This window comes from Phocoena sinus, chromosome 7 (genome assembly GCF_008692025.1).
Source record: "Phocoena sinus isolate mPhoSin1 chromosome 7, mPhoSin1.pri, whole genome shotgun sequence".
NCBI lineage: Eukaryota > Metazoa > Chordata > Mammalia > Artiodactyla > Phocoenidae > Phocoena > Phocoena sinus.
In genome coordinates this window covers 71,283,764-71,302,226 of record NC_045769.1, presented here as the reverse complement: position 1 = coordinate 71,302,226, position 18,463 = coordinate 71,283,764, and positions in this window count along the sequence as shown.

Sequence of the window (18,463 nt, the reverse complement as noted above, 5' to 3'; positions counted from 1 at the left end):
TCCCCAGTTTTCCAAAGTGTCTTTTCAAAAAGAGAAAGAAAGAAAAAAAAGGCGAGCGTGCGGCTAGCATTCTATTCTGGCTCCAGCCTTCCCGCCACTCGCATCCCTCGCCATCTTAGCTCCTTGCCCACCAGCCGCTTGGGGCCGAGCGCGCCGGGCAGGCGCCGCTCGAGCCCAGAGACGCTGCGCCCTGCGTTCTTCACCTTCGAGCTGGTGCCGCGGGTCAGGGTGGCCGGCAGGCGGGCACAGAGCGCGCTGCGGTCGAGGGCGTCCGGGAGCCCAGGCCGGCGGGGACGGACATCCGCACGAGTTCGGCCGGCAGTGGGGCGGCTCCGAAGGCCTGGTCTGTGCCGCTGAGCCTGGGCCCAGGCTCTCTGGCTTCGCCGTTGGGTGGCGGTGGGGGGCGGCTGCGTCCTGGCTGTCCCCGCCGTGGATCCAGGCCGGGAGTCCAGGCGAGGAACGCAGGCAGGGATTCAGGCCGCGCGTCTAGACAGGGGGCCCAGCGTAGGTCCAGACCTGGAGTCCAGGCGGTTCTCCTGTCCCTTCAAGAGTCCGGTCCAGCGTGGCTCGCGGCCTTGACTCTGGCCTTGGGTGCGGCCCTCCCAAGCCGGGCAACCCACTAGGATTTAGGGCGTGAAAGCGTTTGTAGGCCTAGCAGAAACTTACTGGGTTTGCTTCAAAAATCAGGTCGTTTCTGTCTCTTTAGGACTGACTTAACATCCCCCGAGCTCTTAAAATGTTGTAATTTAGGGTCTATGGAGAACTTTATGAACCATCTTACCTCCTGCAGTTACATTTTCTTATAAATCCTGCTGCTAAAACTCACTGTGACCCACCTTTTTTTTGTGATGCTAAGTATTTATCTTTTTAGGAGTGAGCTTTCAAGGATGTTGTACTTGCTGTTTAGGGTGCAGGCTAGGAACAAAAGCCTTGTTGAGTAGAAGCTATTTACATTCTCGGGGAATTTAAAATGCACTGTGGCAGTATTTGGGCAACGTATTTGTGTACATAAGTGATTTTTATAAAATGTTCTGCCTGTCCTCTGGTGCAGCACCTTTTCTATGCGTATATGAGTTATTTTATCATGTATGCCTTTTAGCCATGGAGATAGGAAAAATCGCAGAGCTTATGATCCTGTGTGAAAACAAACCAATCTAGATTCCTCCATAGGAAACAGTAACAATTATTCTCATTTTTAGGCAAACTTACTTTGAAGAAGTCAGCAACTTTAAAGACCAGTGATAAGCTTTCAGTTTTTAAATATTTAATTTACGCTGGTATGTGGGCAATTGCTTGGTTAATTTTAATATTTTAAAGAGTAAATGTTCATCCTAATATCAGTAGAATCAGTCTTTGAAAAGGTAGTTGAGAATTTTTAAGCAAGTTGAATCTCTATGATTTATTGAATTTACAATTTTAGTGCAAGATTTACTTTTGGACAGTGAGTTTTTCCTTTGCCAGAAGAAGATGAGTCAAGGAAGACAGAGACAAAGTAGGCAGTAGGAAGACAGAGACAAAAATCCTACAAAGTAGGATTTTAGGCATTGCATTATATTTGATTTAATTCAGTTGCTTTGAGATTTGTAGGTCTTCCTGGTTCTGGTCTTCAGCTTGTAAGTTAGGTTGCAACATATTTAATAATATATTCACTTGAAAGAAAACCCCACTGCTTTCACAATAAAGTAAACTTGATGGTGTACAAGTGACTGGTCACATCTGAGCTGATTATATCCGCCTTGCATGTATTTTACACCCACAGTATGGTTTGCAGTGGTGTTCAAGGCATAGTGTGAAGAATTTGATTTGAATAGTTCCATTAAAGCAATGGAAAAAAAAAAACATGGCTTAATAGACCTTCTAGTGATAGATCCCCATCTTCCTATGCTAACTCTGAAATAAATATGTGGTCTAGTATTAGGAACGTGGCATTTAGAAGACCCTTGCTGGTAATACTTAATTTAATAAACACACTAACTGTGACATTATTAATGCAATGAAACTTGTACCACAAGCTGATTCTTTCAGGTTGTTTGACCTATTACTAATCACTAGATTCCTTATGAACATATCCTGTGATTTATAACTTGAATTTTATATTAAAATTATTTTGGATTTCAACTCTAAAAATATCTGCATGACAAGGCACTCATTTTATATACAAAGCATTTATACTTATGTATCTTGGCCAACCTTTCATGAGGAGGAAGATGGAATTTATGAAGGGAGAGCATCTCTAGGGATATGCCTCTGGTTATTTTGGCTAATATATATTTTGTTTCAATACTAGTAAAAAAAAAAGAATATAAGGTTAACTTTAAGTTTGGGGACAAAAGTTATACTTACTTAGTATATATATGTCATATACATGCATTATATATGTATATACATATACACTAAGTTTCAAGAAATGGCAAGTTAATTGAACTTTCTGGTTGAAAGGATATTCCTAGCTCAATTTTCAACTTTTAAGGTGTATTTCTTTTTTATTTTGTCATTCCTAGTATGAAGGGGAAGGCATTTTTCAATCTTAGGATAATTCAGAGGCAATTTTTTGGTTCTCAGTTAATTCAGTCTCATCTTAAAAGTTCAAATTTAGCAAAGCACATGTTCCCTTGTTCATGCCAAGTGTGATAAAAACTAGTCGAAAAATAAAACTATTGCAAACAAGTAGAGCACTGCACTTCACTGCATACTATACAGGCCACATCATTTCTAGGTCTGATGTCACTGCCTACTGGGCTGCCATTTGTGGGCACAAGTAAGGCCTCCTTTGAAAGTGGATAGAAGGCACTACCGTTTCAGATATGTGTGTTTGAATTGTATGTGTGTGTGTTTTAAATATCCTTTTTGAATAGTGATAAGCATACTTGTGAGCATTCAAAGATTTGCCGTCTTCTATCAACAAAAGGTTATTCTTTTTAGGCTCTGGGATGTGTTTTTCTCACTCTGCATTGGAAGCTCTTTTCTTTGTATCTAAAACATGAATTAGCAAAATCATCTCTCCCCCTTTGTAATATAGTCAAATTATAGGCTATTCTGTGTAATTATAACTTCTCAATAGTTTAATCTTTCTATTTACGGTATGAAACTATCACATATATATTTAAGTTTAACATCCTTGAACTTCAGTGAATGAAATACACATACATGTTCTATAGATTCAGTTTAGGCCATCCGCAATCAACAGTGATATTTTATGAGACCGTCTCAGTTATCGTATAGATTTGTTATTTTGAATGGCTCCCTCAGTTGGGAATTTACAAAAGGCCAAACCATTATTTCTAAAAAAAATTTTTCAAAGGTGGTTAGTACTTTTATAACTGATTTGTTTTTTAGTTTGAATTGTATAATTTTGGATATAATTTCACCAAATAATAACAATGTTTACTACTCAGCACCTTCCTAAAAAAGAAGCTGTAATGAGGACTTATCCTTTCACAGTTTACCTACCACTGAATGCTGTGTATTATGTTCAAATGAAATCTTTTTTTCCTACCTCTGTCTTAATTTGCTACACACCCACCCACCCACACGCACACGCACACACACACACACACACGTGCGTGCGTGCGCTATTTTTTTTAATGACTGTGTTCTAAATAATCCTTAGAGCTCACTCACCTTTGGGATTCACTCTCTTAATTTATGCTCACATTCTGCTTTGTTCCTGTGAAGAAAGTCAAAGAGACATACTGATTCCTCCTCAACAAATTTGTTCTTTCCTCCCCCCAGCTCTGCTGTCTCTCTGACACTCATTTTGCCCTTGTCAACTCTCTTGCCAACAACTTTTTTTTTAAACCTACTCTTCCTTCTCATGCTACCACCCTGAACCTGAGTCTTTATAAAATCTATGCCTGATTCATCAGTTTCTTTCAGATCAGAATTTTTATGCTTTCCTCAAAAGCAGTTGTAAAGTTTTCAGGACAAATATCAGATACAATATGTCTTTTTATTTAACTTCTCCCACATTGGTTTTTTTATTTTGTGCTTTTTTCCCCTATATATTTCTAATCACTTCTCTCAATATACACTTTATTCTCTTATCTTGGATTTTTTTGTGTGAAAGGACAGTATTTTTCTTTTATTGGTATTTCTGTTCTCTTTTTTACCCCTAACATTCTTAGCTATGTGAGGCACTCCATTTATTCCCTGCCATCTTTTGTACTTAGGACCCATCTTTCAATGCTTTCTTTGATCCTTTTCAATTCAGCTTCCTCATTTGCACAGACATTAAAATCTTTTTTACCTTTACCAGTGTGCCCTTAACCAAATGTAATGGCCTTGTTATAGACTAATCTTTATTCTCTTAGCTATTTAAACATCATAATTAGCCCTTTGGGTGATTCAGAATCACAGATTCTGCAACTCCTTCAGTTTTCCTTCCTTCCTCCGGCTTTTCTTTCATGGGGCTCTCTGCTTGCTTATTTATTTATGCAGTTTCTACGTTTCTATAGGGTTGCTTTTCACAGGGTATGCCCTCATATACCTCTTCCAAGAAAACTTGCTTGACATCTGTTATGGAAGGATGGGGTGGGAAAAAGAAGATCTAGTACTAGTTTTCCTAATACGTACCTTCTACCCATTGTCTAACAACCTTTGCCTGCTTAATGGTTTCTTATTTCTTGTAGCCTGTTACATTTTTTTTTTTAAACATCTTTATTGGGGTATACTTGCTTTACAATGGTGTGTTAGTTTCTGCTTTATAACAAAGTGAATCAGTTATACATATACATATGTTGCCATATCTCTTCCCTCTTGCGTCTCCCTCCCTCCCACCTTCCCTATCCCACCCCTCCAGGCGGTCACAAAGCTAGCCTGTTACATTTTAATTGACATTCTGAATTTTTCTATCTGTCCTTCCTTGAACCATCTGATACAGACTCATGTTCTTCTTGCCTTTAAGTTTAACATGATGAGAATTGAAATGAATTTTAAAAATTTAATTTCTCTTAGTTAATATTAATGTAACCCCTTAAGGAGATTGGAATGTCAAGTATATGTGGCAGCACCACTAAGGAGGAAGGTTTTTTTTTAAATGGCTATACAATTGTATGTACTATATCTTATTTTTTTTAACATCTTTATTGGAGTATAATTGCTTTACAATGGTGTGTTAGTTTCTGCTTTATAACAAAGTGAATCAGCTATACATATATATATATCCCCATATCTTGTCTCTTGCGTCTCCCTCCCACCCTCCCTATCCCACCCCTCTAGGTGGTCACAAAGCACCGAGCTGATCTCCCTGTGCTATGCGGCTGCTTCCCACTAGCTATCTATTTTACTTTTGATAGTGTATATATGTTAAATGACATCACTATCAGCCCTTTCTCTACATAGTTACAAAAAATAAAGTACCAAACCTAAGAGGTTCAGGCCTTACAGATTATGATAAACAGTTCTACCTGCATCACCACTTTTTAGGAAACTCTTTGCTCTGGAGTTTAAAGTTACACAGAGTTTTAATTTCATTTTCAATTCTTTTTACAGATTCTCTACAGTAATCTTTCAAAATATAAATGGGTGTGTATGTGTTTGTGTATAACACCATGATGAAACTAGAGAACGAGAACGTAAAATCAAGGATAATGAGCGGGGAATTTCTGACACTCCTTGTATCCTGCATCTTAGGCACTGTCATAATCGTGTGCTTTATGAGGTTCTCTTACTGGAGCCTGAATACGTACCCGTTTAATAACCTCCTATCTATGAAAAGAATTCTATACCTCTGAGCACTAGAATCAAGAGACTTTAAATTTATTATTTAATTTGCACACAGTAGACTTTCCATTTGAATAATAAGTTGGTGAAAATGCCACCATGTCAAAGGAATGTTCACGTGATACGACTGAAAATCTGTAGTTGGTGCCAAAGCCAATGTAGTATGCGTGATACTGCCTTAAATTTGTTTTGTAAGTATAGGTCTCAAAGGAACCTGACTGCTGAGGTATAGTAGAAAAAATTGGACACAGAACATTTTATTTCTGTGATTTTCAATATCCTCATTCGTAAAATGAAATGATAAGCAAATCTTTTAAGTATCTTCCAGCTTTAAAGAACTTTGTTTCTTTTGGACCTCTGATTTTCTCTGCAGTTTGAGTTCAGATGTTCTGAGCTGCAGTAGAACGACCTCTAGGGCAGTGTCTTTTAAAATTTTTAAATTGAGACTCGCAGTAATAAATAAGTACGCATAGACATATACAAGTGTCACAAAACATTTAACTTTACCACATTCGATACACTCTAATATTTTTTCTTTTATGGTCAACTTTATTGAAAAGAAAATTTTGGTTATGACCTAGTAAATTTGACAGTGACTTGAAGTTTGAGAAGCATTGCCACAGTGATAGTGTTACCTTGACTAGCCTGTAACATCCTCAGTTTCCTCTTACATCTCTGCATTTAAATATTTCTCTTCTAGAATCGCAGAATATACGGATTAGTGAAATAGTGTGAATCACTTCTTGTTTAATAAGCTACTTGAATGTATGGTATAAAGCATGTTTTGATATAAAAATTGAGACACTGTCATTTACAGTATTCTTTCCATTATGATCTGCAATTTAAAAATCTTTTAAAGTTCTTTCTCTTTGAGATGGCTAGATTTTATTTAAGACTATTTTTTTTGGCATTTAACATTTCTCTCTCTAACACGCAAACATACTTACTCTAAGCATATTGATTTATTGAAATCGAGGTCACTTCTAGTCTTTGAGATAAGCAGGCCCATACTTGCTGGTGTGGTTCTTTGTATGAACTGCCTCTTGCCCTTTCTTGACACTAACACAGCTGGATGCGGGAAGAGGCTATCAACATCTAAGGTCCTTTAGGTCAGTGGCTTCGCAGTAGAATCCCCAAGGGAGCTTTTAGAAATTCTGTTGTCTGGATTTGCACCCCATTCCAAATAAATCAGAATATGAATGTTTGGTGGTGAGAGCTAGGCATCAGTGTTTTTAAAAGATTGCTTGGTGATTCCAGTGTGTAGCAAAATCTGGGAACCGCTCCTCTAGGTTTTTTGTTTATTTGTTTGTTTTTGTAATGAAAGAGAAGGTAAAGTGTTTTTTTTTTTCTTTTTTTTTTTTTAAGCTTAGCAGCTATTAACCATGGTGGCAAACTATCTGTCCATTATAATTTCATGCCTAGGGACTCTTATAATGGTAACTTTCTTAAAAATAGAAATAAGTTCACAGATTTAAAAATAACTATTTTCAAATACCTTTCTATTTTTTAAAACACTGTGACATGTATGGTCTTGTTTTAGAGTTTATCACCTTGACTCTAAGAGAGGAGCAACCTGAAGAACACTGTCTTCTCACTTTCTGTACAGAAGAAGCATTTGTACTCAAGCTTATCATGATTAAAATGTGGTGATTAGTGCTGTCTCTGGAAACGACAGACATCCATAAGGTAGCCCTTATCTACATACACGGAAGTTGGACGGTTGTCTGGAAGTATTGCATGTTTGACATCTATCTGATGTCATTCTCAAAAGAATAAATGCCAGAGTATCTAGAATAGTTCTAATCCATGGAACAAATACAGAATTCTAGGGTAGGAAGTCAGTGTAGCCATGCCAGCCATATATCATATTTCTATTCGGTTATAGAGGGATTACCTTCAAAATGTGTTAGATGGAAAAATTTCTTACCCTTAATATAGGCTAGATACAAGCAGCTTACTCAGATAGCTTCATAGTCCATGGCAACCTCCCAATTCATTCATTTTTAAGTGGTTGCATCCATTTGAGTCATGATGTGAACATCACCCAGCAAACTGAGTCACAGGTTAATTTACATATTTGAGAAGTTGTTGTATTCAGTATATTGCAATAGAAATATCATAGAAATTTTGCTTTTTTCATTCAGATTTGGAATCCACTAAATTATGTTAAGGTTATTATTTTCTATTATCTCTAGGAATAATAAGTTAGTTTGAATTGAGTTGTTTGTGTTTTACATAATATTTATATAGTGAAGCATTATATCATAACTAAAGGATAGGATGAAATGAAATCTGTTCATTTGCTGAGAAATATAATTTAGGATATGCAAATTCATCAGCTCTAGGACTCAAAATGGTTAAAACTCAAAAGGTTAAAAGGAAAAAACTTGGTTAAGTATATTTTGGGATTTCCTAAGCTTAAAGTATTAGAAGAGTTATAAAGTTTTTGTCATATACAAACAATTCAGTTTGTTCAATCTTTAGAAGTCTGCAGGCTCTGGGATTTAAAAATAAAAGAGAACCACAGCAATGAGAAAAGTTAAAGTTATTGATTCTACTTATTTTTCACTGCGTACTACCCACCTCTCTAAATGCAATATTTAATCTGTGCTGGAATTAAGTATTTATTAATGTTCAAGAAACTAGGCAGTCATCTGACCATGGCTTATTATAGCTCATTCCTAAATTTAAAAGTGTTTCCAGATTGAAAAATGGTGAAGGGAATAGAGAACAAATGCACAGCTTTTAGTTTACTCCTTGTTTTGGATTTTATATATTTTTTGAAACTAGATTTTTTATCCTAATCATACTGTATTGGGCCTTTTAAGAGAATGAAGTAAGATTGTGTTAGAATTTTTTGAGATCTGCAGATTTTATTTGTATAAATTATATTTCTTTTGTTTGTCCAATTAGCATACTTTCTAGAAATGATATACAGTCAATTTTTAAAAATTCAGACAATTTCCTATTTCTGAATTATCTGTGTACATTGCTTTTCACTTGCTTCCATCTGCCAATCTTTTGATTACTTTTACTCCTTATTTTTCCTAGATAACAAAAAAGGGAAGTTTATGGTAAAAATGAAATCTGTTTATCAGTGAATGCAATTTGGCAAGAAGGAGGATAAAATATTTCTAAAATGAAATCTTTAGACCAATGGATTTTATCTATCCTTGTTCTTTTGCAGTCTTAAACTACAATTAAATGAAAGATTTTAGTTTATTTTTATTGCAAACTGAAAGCAACATTGCCATAGTTCATTTCCTAGAAATTCTAGTGAATATGTACTTCCAAGGTGAACTCTCGAATACTTGAACCAGAGCTCAGGATTTCTCTGCCATAATTTCGAAAGCCTCCCTGGTAGATCTGCAAACTGGCTGTCTGACTAGTCCTCATTTTTCCTGCGGATTGTCAGTTGTAAGAAGAGTTATAATGGACAGTGGTGCCACCCCCCACTCATGTCTCTGTTTAGGGTTACAGTAGTTTAGATAAATTTCCTTTCTCTTCTGCCACTCTTTTGTGTTCACAACTTTGAGAAAAGTATGAGCTCCTATTAAGCTCCTCTTCACAGAAAGATTGGGGATTCTTTGTCTAAGATAAAACTGATAACAATAAGAACTTTCTATGTTCATCTGATTATTTTAATATTATTTATTTATTTATTTGGTTGTGCCAGGTCTTAGTTGTGGTGTGCTCCTTAGTTGCGGTAGCTGGGCTCCTTAGTTGCGGCATGCATGTGGGATTTAGTTTCCTGACCAGGGATTAAACCTGGGTCTCCTGCATTGGGAGCACAGGGTCTTAACCACTGCGCCACCGGGGAAGTCCCAATCTGATTATTTTAATATAGCAAGCCCTGTTGATTGCTGACTATGATAGAGGCTTAGATAAGGCACCATGGAAACTGTAGGATGAATTAAATATGGATTCTTTGTGACTTGTGAAAGACTATATTGCATGATAAAAAGTGGTGAGTGATGAATTCTAGAAGAGAAGCACAGGTAAAAATCATTTGGGACCACAGGAGAAGGTGTGATTACACCTAGCTGAGGGAATCTTGGAAGGCTTTATGGATGTGTTACTTGTTGAGCCTGGATTTTCAGAAGTCAGAGGTTGGAAAGGCATTTTGGATAGGAAGAAAAAAAGTCTTAAGCCAAGTGTAGGAGGTAGAGAAGCAGAGGCCTATTGGAGAAATAGGTAATAGATTTGATGCTTAGGAAATAGCATGTGTAGAGGAGGTAATAGAATGGTAAATTTGGAGAGGCTGGTTGCCATAAAATGGAAAACCTTGATGGAACACCTTGAATGTTAGGTTAAGACAAACTGGGCTTCTGATTAAATGAAAATAACTCGATCTGATTAAATTTAACTGACTTTTACTATGAATTCCACTAGAAGAAACCATGTGTACTGTTGTGCAACTTATATTTTTCATTTAATAATATATTAAGGCTGTATTTCTAAATCAGTGCCTATTGATTACATTCTTTTTAACATCTTTACTATTAATATTACATGGGTAAATTATACCTAACTTAACTAGTCCTTACTGATATACATGTAGCTTTTACTAGGTTTTTCTATTGTAAAAATGCTACATTATACATTTATCTCTGTGTTCCTGTGTTAGATAACTATTGGGTAAGTTTCTAAAAGTGGAATTTCTGGGCTAAAGGCTGTTGTCAATTTACAGTTACTCCATAGGTATATGAGAATTTGTTTCCTCACCCACTTACCAGTTCCAACTGTGTCAGTCTTGACATAACTAAAAATTTGATTGTTTTGGTGAAATTAGAAATTGACATCTAAAATAGGAAGGTATCCACTAGCTAGAGAACATATATCAATAATTTTGGAGGATGTGTAGTCCTGGGGTAGGGGATGGTGTGACAGTAGAAGAGAAGACTTACAGGAATTATCTTACGTGCCTTTCTAGGTTGTTAGTTTTACTTAAAGATTTGGGAGGAAAACATGTTATTTTCATTTTAAAACAAGCTGAAAAATTTAAAGGTAGAATTTGGTGTTTATATGATTTTTTATTAACAAAAATGAATATTTATAATGTTTCATTATTAAATAATGTTTATGATAGCACTTTGCGTATTGGAGTGCTATACAAATTTTATTACTGTGTTAGTCAACAACCTATTACAGGACATAAATTCTCCTTTCATTGCTCAACCAAGCCATCAGTGTACAAGAAAAAGGGATGGCAAATTGTTTATTTCTTCAAATGTTCTGATAGAATAGTTGCATACACAAATCAAAAAGTGTCATAGAGTAGAATTTAGTTATAAACACCTACTTCTCTCTCTTTTTCCCTTTCAGTTTGTAAGCAAACTATTACATTGCCTTAACTAATTTTACTTATTTCTTATTTATTTTGCTTTTAATAAAAAAGTCACTTTTTAAACTTGCAGATATCAAATAATTTTTTATAGTCACCACATAATGTACACAACTCTCTTGACTGGTAGGTGAACTGAAGGGCACAGAGGCTAATTCATATTTAAGGTAACACATTTAATAGAAGGAAGTACTAAGAAAAGATACTGACTTTTCAGTGTCTCTAAGGTTCTCAAGGAGGACGGTTGTCTTCATACTTAAAAATTCTTTAGCAACACAACTCTTTTTCAAAGTGCAGAATATAGATGTAAAAGTGGAGGTGTTCTGTTGAAGCAGGGTGAGGTCCCAGGATTTCTGGTGACCAGGCCTCTCTCCCTCAGTTCCTCCAGTGACTCCTGAGGGTAGCCCCAACCTATCTAGGTTGTTGGGAACACAGTGCAGGGGCAATACCCTCCTAGGCGATTTTGGTGCCCTTGCTTTTTAGGAGCCACTAGGTGAAAGCCCCCAGATTACTCAATGGATTATTCTCTACTCTGTTTTTGGAAGATAATAGGTCCTGGATATGCTATATGAAACTCTAAAGGTCCAGGTTTCTTGGCTGAAGCAAACAGGTCTTTGAATTTCATTTTATCATATTGTTTATTTGCATGAACCAGGTAACGATAGTAATAAATTAAGCTACCTCTGTGACCCTCAAAGAGCTTTCTTATTGTGATTCATTGATCCTTTCTCTATGGATTTCTTTTTTTTTTGCGGTACGCGGGCCTCTCACTTTTGTGGCCTCTCCCGTTGCGGAGCACAGGCTCCAGACGTGCAGCCTCAGCGGTCATGGCTCATGGGCCCAGCCGCTCTGTGGCATGTGGGGTCTTCCCGGACCAGGGCACGAACCCGTGTCCTCTGCATTGGCAGGCAGACTCTCAACCACTGCGCCACCAGGGAAGCCCTCTATCGTTTTCTTTTAAAACATAAATCTTCAGGGAAATTTTATACTTGGGCTGGATGCTTTGGGCTCTGCTCCTGACTTCTAGGCTCTCCTAAACCAAAATATTTTGGTGGAAAAGTTAAAAAAAGGACTCCTTAAATTTTATGAAAACAGTCTCCTTTAAATAATCATATATTTCTGAGGTATGTTAAGTAAGCTTTGATGATTGGCTCATTGATTCATTCTAAAGGTAGATTTACTCCACAAATTCTGCCTTAAATATTATAATAATACCACTTCTTTCTTTTTATTAATTAATTAATTTTTGGCTGCATTGCGTCTTTGTTGCTGTGCACGGGCTTTCTCTAGTTGTGGCGAGCAGGGGCTACTCTTCATTGCGGTGCACGGGCTTCTCATTGCGATGGCCTCTCTTGTTGCAGAGCACAGGCTCTAGGCATGCAGGCTTCAGCAGTTGGTGGCACATGGGCTCAGTAGTTGTGGCTCATGGGCTCTAGAGCGCAGGCTCTGTAGTTGTGGCACATGGGCTTAGTTGGTCCGTGGCATTTGGGATCTTCCCAGACCAGGGCTCGAAGCTGTGTCCTCTGCATTGGCAGGTGGATTCTTAACCGCTGCGCCACCAGGGAAGTCCATAATACCACTTCTTTATCAACATGCTGCACATAGCAGGAGATCTGTGACGTGTGGCAGATAACTAAAGGCACTAATGCCAGCACTGTACATTAAAACTTGTGATTAAACCCAAGAGGAGATTGGAGGTGTCATAAAATGCTCCTGTTGACATTCAAAAGCTTTGTCTATGAAGTATGACCACAGATTGAACTGAAAAGATAGAAGCTTTACAGAGATTTAATTTTCTTTTTCTTTTTTGTCAACATTCTTTGATAAATACTTTAAATTATTATGGTAGTTAACGACAATGAGCAGAGGACTCTATATAATCTGGAATATTCTAGATGACCCTCAGTATAATAGTGTACTGTACATGGCCATCAAACCAGTTTTCTTAGTTAATGCCATAGCTTGCAAAGGTATTAACTGTATTAACTTATGGATTTAGTTAAAATTTTTTTTTTTTTTTTTGCGGTACGCGGGCCTCTCACTGTTGTGGCCTCTCCCGTTGTGGAGCATAGGCTCCGGACGTGCAGGCCCAGCAGCCATGGCCCACGGGCCCAGCCGCTCCGCGGCACACGGGATCCTCCCGGACCGGGGCACGAACCCGCGTCCCCTGCATCGGCAGGCGGACTCTCAACCACTGCGCCACCAGGGAAGCCACTAGTTAAAATTTTAAAAAATGTTCTTTTTACCTTTGACTAATGAATGAATAGGAGAAAATTGATTGTTCTGCATTCTCTAATGGGGTTCGTAGCTTTTTCAGTTCTGATCAGAATCATCTGACTATTTAAGACTATTTTCTTAAAGAAAATATTTATGAAATGCTAATCAACTATTAAGTGAACAGGTAATACAATATGTGATAATTTTTACACCCTTCCTACAGTGCATAAAATTTTAATACAAACTTAGTGTATACTTGATAACAATTTACATGTTTATTTTACCATCTGGTAAATGTGTAAACGATATTTTGAGAAGCACATTTCATATTCACTTTAACAACTTATTCTTGACAATATGTGCCCTATCTTATGTATTGACTGGAAAGATCTTGAAAATTTTCGAAAAAGATGAATCCAGGAAAAAAAAATTCATGTCCTAGTTTGCTTGTTTTAAAAATATTATGGAGATTTAAGACTTAGTTTGTAGTACCAAACTGAGGGATTGTGTTGTTTGCTGACTTTTACCAGACATCCTGCTAATTAGGGTAGAATAAGCAGAGCAGCTTCCAAACATAATATCATGTACATCAAATCAGTTTTCCTGCTAACACTATAGGCCACATAGGTAGCAATAATAAAGTAAATATGGTTCTGTGTGGTGTTGTATAACAGTATCACATCTTTTTCAGAGTGTTTGGCTTGCTATCGCTTGTGTCTAAATATGAGAAGATCATTTTTTCCAATGTGTTGCAGTGAACCTCAAGTGGATAGCTTTTATCGAATACTTGAACAGCATTTATGACACTTTGGCCTTCCGCCTTTTTTATTTCATTCTCTCTGTTTATTGGTCTCACTGGAATAAATCTCAGGGATTTAACACAAAACAAGCAAGTAGATAATTCCCTATTTAGTTTTGTTTTAATGCACTCCTTCTTAGCTGGTAATAATTTAAAAACCTTTGTAAAATTTCATGGACTACCTCTACATACTAATTACCATTTGCCCACCTATAATGAAGAGGTTTGATAAGCAAATTGCAGATTTTGGCTTTAACAAATAGATTCCTCATCACAAAATCTTTAATTTGAAATAAAAATAAAACTCAAAACCACATTTTTATCTACTAGATTTAGAAATCAATGTACAGGTGTATCTTGAACCAGTTACTTTTTTTGTTTTTTGGCTGCGTTGGGTCTTTGTTGCTGCACGTGGGCTTTCTCTAGTTGGGGTGAGCATGGGCTACTCTTCATTGCTGTGCTCAGGCTTCTCATTGCAGTGGCTTCTCTTGTTGTGGAGCAGGGGCTCTAGGCGCACTGGCTTCAGTAGTTGCAGCACGTGGGCTTAGTAGTTGTGGCACACAGGCCCTAGAGCGCCCAGGTTTCAGTAGTTGCAGCGTGTGGGCTCAGTAGTTGCGGTGCACGGGCTCTAGAGCACAGGCTCAGTAGTTGTGGCGCATGGGTTTAGTTGCTCTGTGGCATGTGGGATCTTCCTGGACCAGGGATCGAACCCGTGTCCCCTGCATTGGCAGGCAGATTCATAACCACTGCGTCACCAAGGAAGTCCCACCAATTATTTTTTAATTTATTCTAAATTTATTGCATTTTAAACTCCTCAGATTATTGGTAGTTGCCTTTATTATGTTTCCTCATAGAATGCATATTTCACTTTTATGATTATATAACATAATTCTGAGAAATATTGTTATCTGTGTTCATCTTTATTTACAGCTATGATGTTAAGCTACATTATTCCTAAGACTTTATAAACCTTGTAAACGACTCTCTGCAACAACCCTGCAAGATGGGCATTGGCTTCATTTTACAGATAGATTGAGGACAAAACGTTTAAGTTATCTTTCCCATGGGTATACAACAAGTAAATGTTAGAGCAAGAATTTAATCCCAGATTTGCCTTGCCTGAAGCCATGTTCTCTTCAATACATTATTGCCTCAAATTTTTAATCAGGAAGACATAGAATCTACTTTTATTGAAGTATTTAAAGGTCCAACATAGAGTCATTTGGTCTTGGAAGGATAAAGCTACCTGATGTCAGCCTAAGATGGTAGGGGTGGAGATTGGGAAGAGAAGGGAAGAAATGCAGATGACCTTCTAGAATCCTTTCAGCACTTTGATTTTATACTTCTAAAACCTGCCTCTGTTCAAATTATTATTATCATGCCTCCAACCCTTACGTCAAATCAATGCACTTGGATTCAGTTTGTTATAAGATGGATTAGAAATTCAAATCAAGCGTTTAAGAATCAACTAATATTCAGATTTTTTAAAAACAAGCAAAAGGGGCTTCCCTGGTGGCGCAGTGGTTGAGAGTCCGCCTGCCGATGCAGGGGACACGGGTTCGTGCCCCGGTCCGGGAAGATCCCACATGCCGCGGAGCAGCTAGGCCCGTGAGCCATGGCCGCTGAGCCTGCGCGTCCGGAGCCTGTGCTCCGCGACGGGAGAGGCCACAACAGTGAGAGGCCCGTGTACCGCAAAAAAAAAAAAAAAAAAAAAAAAAAAAGCAAAAATAGTATTTCAGACACCATGGCAACTCTGGAAGAAAAATGATTTTTAAAAATACTAAAAATATTATAGTGATAATAATAACAATAAGTACTTACTGAATGCTTACTTTATGACATTTGTTTTAAGGTATACTAACTAATGTATAATGTATATTCACTAATTCAATTCTCATAACAATCCAGTGAGATAGATACTTATTCCCATTTTTCAGATGAAGAATAGAGTCATTTGCCTAAAGACATAGTAAACAGTAGTTGAATCAGGATTTGAACTCAGGCAATCTGGTTTCAGAATAATGACTAGTATTAGCAGTGTTATTAAAATAAATGAGATGGTAACTGATCTCTCTTTCAGGACTACTACTACAAAAGCAGTATGAAGAAAAAAAATTGGATCAAATAGGAGTTAAGAAGTCAAGAAAGAAAGTAAATCAGCATTGGGTCCTTTAGAACTTTAGTTTATTTAAGGATGTAAATATGAGCAAAACAAACAATTTTCCTTTTTCAGAAAATAATATTTTATTTAAGGAGTACAGTATTCATTATTTATTCCAAATGGAATAATAGCATAGTATGTTATTTGTGAATCACCCAAAACTTTCCTCTTTATTGGTCTCTCATGATTCTTTATAGTTTCTAATAAGTAAAATTAAAGGCAGTTTAAGCTATGTAAGCTTGTTCTATACATCATGAACTGAAAGGGTTACAGCTTTTGTTCAAAATTATCAGTGTCTCAGTGATATTTTTGTTATATGGCTTCCTTTGTACAACAGAAATAAAATATATCTGGTAAGATAAAGTCATTATTTTCAATTAAAAAACATTTTCACCAATAAAATGCACATTTAAAAAGAAAAGAGAATATTTGTAGAATTATTAGAAGCTTGTTAAATTTATGCAGAATCATCTAGTCCCTCAAAGGTCAGAACCTTTGAATGAGATTGCTAAAATGAAAAGTTTTAATTGTTTTTTTGATGTTTTTTAAAACACAAGATTTACTAAAATCCTTACATAGAGCACATGGTAGGCCTAATCACAGGGTATTTACACTTAGAGATCAATTTTTTTTTTCTGTAACAGTTTTGGTTCTAAATTTGGACATCCTCTATTTTATAAGCTTTGTATTACTAATTTCACAATGTAAATCTTTTTGTCTTTTTCTTAAAAAAGGAGCAATTTATACAAAAAAGGAAAGAGGACATGTAAAAGAGAAAAATAGTAATGGTAGTATTTCTTTTTTACCTATGTGGCTTATTTTGAGTTTCAGTTAAACATATCTATGTGCAAATTGAGAAGTGTTTTTTCCCTTATACTTTAAAAATGTTTACTTGTGTGTGTGTGTGTGTTTTTATGAATGGACTTTTATCTTATGGTCTAAACTTTCAAATAAGAAGGCTATAAAAGTGAATGAATACTTCTGAATTAGAAATTATTTTTAATAATTTAATCCATACCTTATTATGGAAAAACTCTTTGAGCCTGTTTGTGAAGACAAACTCTACAAAACTCATTTCTATGTCTGTGGTGGTAAAATGATCTGCAACTAGATCTTTATACACTTTTTCCTCCAGAAGAACCCTTGTTTTTGTGTCTCTGTAACTGTGTCTCTGTTTTATATATTGCTTTTCTCCTTCCTCCGTTACCTCATATCCTCTTGCTTTCTCCTGTATCTATTCAAATTTGCTCAAATACTCTACCAGTGGTTCTCAATCATGGCTACTCATTAGAATCACCTATCATTCTCCACTACTTCCTCCACACCCTACCCTTCCCCCCAAGAAACCAAATGCCCAGGCTAAAATAATTATCTCTGGGGGACTTCCCTAGCCATCCAGTGGTTGGGACTTCGCCTTACAATGCAGGGGGTGCGGGTTCGGTCCCTGGTCGGGGAGCTAAGATCTCACATGCCTCATGGCCAAGAAACCAAAACATAAAACAGAAGTGATATTGTAACAAATTCAATAAAAGACTTAAAAAAAAAAAAAAAAAGAATCTCTGTCATGCTTACAAACAAAAACAGTTGCCCAGGACATTGATGTTTTTAAGAAGTGTCCCAAATAATTCTAATGATTAGCCAGGCAGATCCATGAGGAATATACTATCCTATTATTCCATTTGGAATAAATATTGAATATTATATACCTGAAATAAAATCTTAATTCTCGTTTGAAAATAAAAATTATTTGTTTTGCTCAGGGATTAACCATTACATTAAATGATGAAATATTTGTTTCAGGAATCAGCAGACAGGATGGAAAGAAGACATTTTGGGCCTGAGTGCCTTTCCTGTATGCTTAAACTCACATGACATAGAGAGTGCCTCATTGGCTTATTCATAAGGCTAACCATGGTATAGCTGGTATCCCAGTGAGAATAGGCTGAGTAGAAGTGTGTATCTGTAGAATTTGCTTCATTTGTGTTTATCATCCCCAAGTAGCTGGTGTTAAGAAAACAAGAAGTAAAATTTATCTATACCTTCTCCTAAGAGCCTGCATTGCTAATTATCTTAATTTGACATTTTGAATAACAAATTTTTCTGACTTAGTCTGTTCCTACCTAGTGTTCACAAAAAATTCAATACATTATGTAATGGGAATTGATGCTAGATTTGATAGCTTATCCATTACTCAAGTACCTTTGTAGAAGAAATTTTTTTA